Source organism: Echinococcus granulosus (assembly GCF_000524195.1).
Source record: "Echinococcus granulosus chromosome Unknown EG_S00184, whole genome shotgun sequence".
In the NCBI taxonomy this organism is placed as follows: Eukaryota; Metazoa; Platyhelminthes; class Cestoda; order Cyclophyllidea; family Taeniidae; genus Echinococcus; species Echinococcus granulosus.
In genome coordinates, this window is record NW_020170564.1 from 101066 (window position 1) to 109130 (window position 8065).

Consider the following 8065-nt stretch of genomic DNA (forward strand, 5'->3'; position numbering starts at 1 on the left):
CTCACAACCCACTGATTTGCTGGGTAAACACACTTCTTCAATGGAGTGCATTGGCATTTGCACCAAGTGTGCAAATCAACCAGTAACCAACGCTAACTACACAAACACCAGTATGCCTTCTCCTCCCTCCTCCCCCTTTCTCCTTCTCCCTCCCCATGTCCCTCACCACGTCCTCTCCATGTCCCTCACCTCCACCTCCACCTCCACCACCTCTGCCTTCGCCTTCGCCTTCGCCTCCACCTCCGTTTCACCGCACAGGCAATGCGTAGTCAGACTGACATATCGCCGACAACACTTGCAACAGCACCATCAACGAGGGAGGGATTTGTGTATTTGACAGGTTTGATTGACGCGAGGAATCAGGACCAACACTTGCTGCCCTTCCGTTTTGCCCACGCGGAAGACCAACTCTCTGTCTTTGTCGCTTTACCCTAACGTAATTTAGCCTAACTTGACCTGGTGCAACCCAACCTAACGGTTACCTGCCTTTTCGGTACCCACTGAATTGGATATAAGTAGTGGGGGTTGCGGTAGTGGTGCAATGAGTAGCTGAGATGTAGACCTCAGCGATTTATGGAATCAACAGACGCATCCTAAATGCAGGGCAGCAGCTTCTTCTCATTCCATGAAATTCCAACCCATCCAAGATCATTCGGTGGATTTCTGCAATCCTAGCTCGTAAGAATCGACTAATTCCTAAATTAGCATGTAACTGATCTAAATCTTACCTTAAAATTGTGGAATTTAGGCACATACAAAGTGGCAGGAGATCGTCTTACCCTTCAACGAGTGGAAAATTCACAAATTTGGATTTGTGTGACTAAAATCAACACAGGACCACATCCAACCTAGCCTCTTCCCAATTTTAGCCACTACAAAAAATTGGGGACGAAGCCGTGTGTGTGTGTGTGCATATGTGCCTTTGTGTTTACCATTTGTGAGTCACCTCATTGGACCTGCCTGGCTGCGATACAGCGACGTCGGCCTTCTCTCGCCTCCGCTGCCGCCGCTGATTCATCGTTTACATTCCGGGTGCGTGTGTTTGTGTGTGTTTCTCAATTGTACACAAAACTGGGAAGGCCGGATTGTGCGCCTGCGCCTGCCCCTGTGCCTCCATTATGTGGGTGTGTGTGTGCGTGTGTGATTTACAGACCTCTACGACTATGTTTGCATGTGTGTACGCATGTCCTCTATTCAGGCAGGAACACCGCACCGGTGTGATTGATTCCCAACAAACGCAACCGTGGTAGCGCGGTGGTGGTGGTGGTAGTGGCGATGTTGATAATCAAAAAGTACCGGGAATGAGGTGCCATAACTAAACGGCAAATGGCCTGTCAGACATTTCGCACGCTCTTAACCATAAGCTTTTAATTACCGGTGTCTCAGCGTATCGTACATTCACCTGCACGGTCACCTTATCTTGGCAACGTGGAGGAGATTTTACGCCCATGGTACGCTAACTCGTCTGTAGCTTGTTTTTCACACTGGCATGCCCCATCACGCCCTCATGGATGACTCGGAGGACTATGAGTGAGTCCATTCAAGATGACCAACAAGTGAACTCGTTGACGGAATACCAACCTCAAGAGCTGTAGAACGTTTACTCCACGGCAACGAATCGTCCCATCACCTGAACTGGTTCTTCTACATCACACTGGCACAAGCAGTCCATCACAATCATTACCTCCGATCTCGACAAAGCGGCACCAGACTTCCATTGTCGACCCCAACAATATACGACTACGGTATTCCAGAAAATGACAGTCTTGCCAACACTGAGCTACACTTCAGATCCGAGGGCAACAGGGTGAACCCAGGGGGACAAGAAAGATGAGTGGCCACCCCAGTGGTATACATGGGTGACTAATGGACGATTTATTCACTAACTGCTTGTAACAGAAAAACTGAACAACCGAACCATCGGCCAACCTGCTGTCTGCTCATGAATAGCAACACTACTCAAGACAATCGACACCACTTACTACCAACACCATCACCAATACCACCACTACTAATTGCATTCAGTACCCTCCCATTAGTAGTACCTGCATGACCTCGGTCAATATCGATGGTTCAGATCTCGCGGAGGGAGAGGGAGGATCTGTTACATCATCATCACATCCGAGTTATTCACACTTACCCTTGACCCCATTCCATAATAATCGACAATGCAGCAGCTCTACACACCGCATCAACTTTGGGGTCAAAGTCATTACTGGAGTCATCTCAGCCAGCAAACCATCCTATCACCATCGACCGCGAATGTCTCACCTTCCCCCACGCTGATCCCTAATGGCCAAACTCCAAGCAATCAAATGTAGCCACATCTATCAGTGAGCGTAGGGCACATCCACTGCTTCCACCAACAGCCGTGCCTCCTCCTCCACACTCGACGGGTCTTCTAATCCCCAGCCTCCATCATCCTCATCAGAAATCATTAAACTACATTCTAGTTTGGAATAGTGCAACAGTTCAGCCACCTCTCATCAGATGGCGCTTTCCACAATCAGTAGCTGATTCCACGCTTTATTTGTTCTGTGGAGGCTGCGTGTTTACTTTGCACAGGCGGTATTTTTAGCACAAAGAAAAAGCACACCGACATACGCAGAGAATACGCCTGCGGGTGCCTGTGTGGGTGTTTCCATGTTTGGATAGAGTTGTGTAAACACCTCCGATGGATGAGAGAGGGATCGATGCCAACACACACACACACACAAGAGAGAGTATTAGCCAAGTTGTCTCGAGAACGGGTGTTGCTGTGCCACTGCCTTGGCAATCACATTGTCCCACCTCTCCTCCCCTCCTCCCTCCAGTGGCCGTCTAGGTCTGTACAATCGAGGAGATCCACACCACCTCCCTCCTACATTCATCCACTTCCACCGATTTCACGTGTCACCATCCAAAGTCATGACAAATGCCACAGTTTGCCATAAAAAAACCATCTCAACGGAGGAGGTGATGTCAAAGTAAGTTTGAAACTGGACATCCAGAATCAGCCCCTTGAAGCTGTGACAGTGGAAGTGGGTGATTCATGAAGTCGAGAACTTCAACTGTCAAGCGTCATACTCTTAATCACTAAGGCTTCATTTTGACTCGATTAGTGATGAAATTTGTGTGGGCCTTTTTCATTGGTCAGTCCTGAGCCAATAAACAGACGGGGATCAATATTCTCACTAATATTATTCTTTACATATTCTAATTCGACAAAATTTGGAGAGGCGAAACTTAGAAATGACTGTTCCATTTGGCAGGGCCCCATCTACGACTCCTCTACTCCTCCATCCTAGGCGGTTTATCAAAACCACTCATCTTCGTGGCTATTCCCCGATTCCATGTCGGACTCAGCTATTCGGGAGACATCTGTCTGCATTCATCCAAGCCGCTCTTAAACTTATCAAAATTTTATTTTAAATTAAAGATTATGCGACATCTAATCGTTAGCAAAAAACATTTTAAGGGCGTGAAGTAAATGAGTGGAACTATCCAATGATGTTTGACATGACGTGATGGGATGACAGATCAAACCGGAGTGCCATAAATCAACAACTACTGACAAATCACACAAACAGTAAAGTGGAGCCACTGACTTGCTTCCTTATCTACCAAGGCGTGATGGATGGCGTCAATTGGTCGTGGTTACCAGTGTTTGTTTGTCTGTTTACCTGTTTGTCAGTTTGTGCAAACACGTGTCCTTACCACCCTACTGTTTGCCAGGCGATGGATAAACACGCACTCACACACACACACGCACATCATCTTGTGTCTTTTGAGGTTAGTCAAACAGTGGGTTGGTTAGGTCATCGGGTGGTTAGTCATTTGAATCATCTATCCTCCGCTTTCCCCTTCTTATCCCTTCTGCATCGTGAAAGTAACCCGTTCAGTGGCGTCAAATCGAAGCTAATGAGTTCCATACATCTTTGCCTAATTACCGTTTCAAATTCAGACCTCCTAGAACCCAATCAACGTCGTCATTCGCGTATGGCCGGCGCCATCCCTTTCCAACAACAATTAACACATTCTGTCACACAATAAGAAGAAGAGGGAGGGGAGGCAGCATAGCCCTCCACTGGTGTGCACAAAAAGAAAAACTCGCCCTCTTCTCTAAATTGTGGTTTGCTATTTACGCATGAACAAGAAGCTAAAAACTGACACAAGTTCTTGGCTTCATTTGGGGTAAACACCGGCCAATTCGATCAATGACCTCCAGCAGAAGAGTGCTAGGTAATCACCAGGCTGTCTTAAAATAAATTACCTAAAAACTTTCTCTTTTATTAAAAATTCCATGTTTACGCAATTACTCACCTTTAGGGTCAATCGTGCCACGAAAAAAATGGCTAAATGTCGTCTGCTCAAAACATTAAAGTGCCTATTCATTATGAGCTGATCGTCAAAACACACCCTTACAAAAGCGAAAGAAAGCAAATCAGCAAAAACAGCCAAAAAAATGTGTCAGGAACCGACAGGCTAACGCCGAACCCCTAGTTCTCCCACATTGTTGCTTTATGCTACGCAGATTGGTCGACAATCATCGGCCGATTAAAACACCCCTCGATCGATACTTTTAAAGCTCATTTTTCTTAAAATAAATAAGTATATATACGACAAACAAACACTCACGCATACAGATACGAACCTTTGATGTTGTCACCTTCCTTCCGATTTAGATCGGCGGACGCACAGTTCGCCGACCATTGGGGCGACGCGGAAGCGGAGTTCGAATTAGCTGGTGCAAGGAGAGGATGGAAGATTTGCAAGAGACGACTCAAATCCCTCAATTGTTGGTCCAACAGCATAGGATCAAGTTGGCCTAAGTAATCCGTAGGTGGGTCAAATTTCGATGCCTCCATGCATATGGAATGCGAGGTTGGGAAGAGGAAAGACTACTTTCACGTCTGTGCTACACTTGGGGTGTGAAAGTGAAGGGTGTGTATGTACGCGTGTACGTGAGTGTGTTCAATTCCAATGTCGCTGGTCTTGTTCTCTCTCGCTCTCTCTCTCTACTTGTGCCGTATGTGCCGCTCGTGCGGCTTGTTTATTATTTGAGCGCGTACATACAACGCACTAATCACGCACGCACGTCTGACCTTGGGTAAGCCAATAATGGTGGGAAGTGTTAACCAATGGAATGGAGCGACACTGCATTGGCTGACGTCATCGCTAGCACCTGCGCACTTGCGTTCAGTGATAAAGGCTGGCTTGTGTCAGTAGCGCAGCCGTTTTTACCACTTGGGAGAAGGCAACTGAAGCTCCCTCTCTTTTTTCTCCCCCTATTGCTCCTGTCATTCGGTTGTTGCTGTTGTTGTTGTTGTTGGTGATGGTGATGGCAAAGCGGTGACTGGACGTTGCCAAACAAAAGTGTCTATTGTTACCAAGAGGACAACAATAGAGGCTTTTACATCATTGTTTATTAGCGTCCTCCACCCCCGGTGGGAAATCACAGTCAACAGGTAAAAATATGTGCCTCGCGTTTAGTAAAGGAGTTGCAATTAAGACAAAATTCGTGGCTCGCAAGTGCAGCCGGATAACAAAAGGTCTAAACAAACATGAAAAATGGGGATCGTCTAAGGTAAATATTTGGATATGGCTTAAGATTTATTTAAAGAGGTTTCAGTCATTCCCCATAATTTCTCTGGAATCGTTATAGGACACACTGGTAAGGAGGAATGGCGTTAGAGGCGAATACCTTTTGGGGATGGCGTCAAAGACTAGACGCCGTTCTACGATGCTCATATTCTGTAGAACATCCACGATTAGCGGGTAACGCTTGACTAGTTACGATGCTGGGAAGAAAAGTGTCACGTGCTGAGACTATGATGTGAATCGCTGCATTCGGAGGTGCATGATGGGCCTCCTCCCTAAATTCCTACATCTCCCTTCATCAGTGGCCATCGCCTGGAGTCGGGAATTGGAGAATCATAACAAGTGGGCACTTTTTTGGCTCCTCATACAATGAGTCTGCATTGGTTTGGCAATCTATGGCAAATATCTGCTTTCTGTGATGTTTAAGCGTGTAATTAACCTGCGAAGGTGAGATCACTCTTCCCATGGATTTGGTTTGTTCTAGGCGTGGCTGTTTAGAACCGCAAAGTCATGAGATCTTACGCCTTTTTGTTTTTAGCCTAGAAGAGTTAACAATTAAGTCATTTTTTCTAAACCTTTTGATTGATATGTGGATAGGCGTACTAATTGAGAGTCGATTTACCATAAATCCTACAAACCTGACTTCTGATTGGTCAGTTTAGAAGGTAATTACCACCGACCAATAGGTGATAGGCGGGAGGGAGGCACCATGGAGGTGGGTTTCTGACACCGCGGTACTCTCAATTTTTGCCATATACAATTATAGGCTTGAAGACATTGTGCGTAACGCCTCCGGTAGAGCTCGAATGGAGTGTCAAGATGACTGGAGGTGCGAGTATTGACTGGCCCTGACGCAATTGATCACCGATGTGCTGGCACACCCACACACACATGCACACACATCAACATAAGTGGCTGTGTCTGATTGTGCGGGTGTGTGTGTGTGTGTGTATGGTTGTGTGTGGTGTTTTCGTAAACATGCCGGTTGTTGCACCATGGGAGAATGAATAATTGACATGTTTTATTGCCTATCGAGATGGGTTAAAATGGCCCATACACACGGTTCCCCATTTTGTATATGCGCTTCCAAGGTGTAAACTTGCTGTTTCTTGCAAAAGCCACTTAAAACAAGTCAAATGGTTGTTGTGTCTGTTCCACAGATAGAAAAATGTCACCTCTTAAGGGGTAAATTAGGTTTGCCAAACCATTTAATAATGCGAGTTGGTCAATTTCCCTACCAGTCACAAAGTAAGTTGGTCATATGAGAGGCAGGTCTGAGCCAAGGAGAGGCCAAGTTAGTGGGGTCGAATAATATGGTTACTAACCGGAAAGCATCAGTCTGGTCGACGAAATTAGCACATTCATTCATCCCATTTTCACCCACTTAACTAAATGCCCTTTTTCCCTAAAAATGTAACGTTGCAGCTTTTTCCCATTTGTCCTTTAGGCATTTTTAACTTTATTTTTTCAAACATCTAAATTTGAAACAAATCGACTGATGTATTATCACTTGCTCCCTCCAAGCAGCCTCATTCAGCCCATGCGCGCTATCCACCACCCAAGCCATGGTCTCAATGCCAGCCTGTCCCCAATTCTGCACGTAGACCCCATCTGTGTGGTTAAAACCGATTCCTTAACCTTCCATAGTGTAACTTCCCACTTAAGCCACTTACTGGCCTTAGAGCATTCTGTCATTTTTTAGCCTCTAGAATGCTTGGAGCAAAATCACCTGATTTGGAAATATTTAGATATATTATATTTATATTTATTAGATATTAGATAGAATAAAACTGATTTCTAAGGAATTAATCTTTCGTGAAATAGGGGATTCGTTTAAATTAGCCTCATATCCAATGAACCAATCACAACATCGGTCGATAAATTTGATCAGCCAATCAATAAACGCTCTTGTCGGAATTAAAAAAAAAGATTTGATAAACTTTGAGAACCTTTTGCTAAGCCTGAAAAAAACTTACAAGTAGATTATTTGGACCTTCCTTCCCCTATGTTCCCTCCAAATGGGCCAAAATGCACTACTTTTTGTTGTTCCCACCTAACATTGATCGGATAAATTCTCAATTTGTAAATTTTCCAGCTATCACCGGTCTGTTAGCATTGAGGACCACTGATGTTGATTATTTACGAGCATCATGATGGATTTGTGAGGGTGGCAGGACTGGTGGCGGATTGGGAGGAGAACGGGGCACAGAGAGAATCTTATTTCTTGTTTTTTTGGTTCATTTCAAGGTCGTGTGGGCTTTCCCACGGATTAGTAGATGAAGTCCGTGAAATTGTGTGTTGGCTTCATAGAAGAAAGTGAAGAATTAAAAAAAGTGATGGAAAGTACACCCCCTTCCCCTATTTGTGTCGAGATAGTTGTGATTTTAGTGGGCAAAACTTTGTCTTCGCTATGGAAAATAAATGCTGCCTCTATCACATGTCTGTCTGGCTGCCTCTGCCGGTTTCCTTATCAGTCAAACTACAT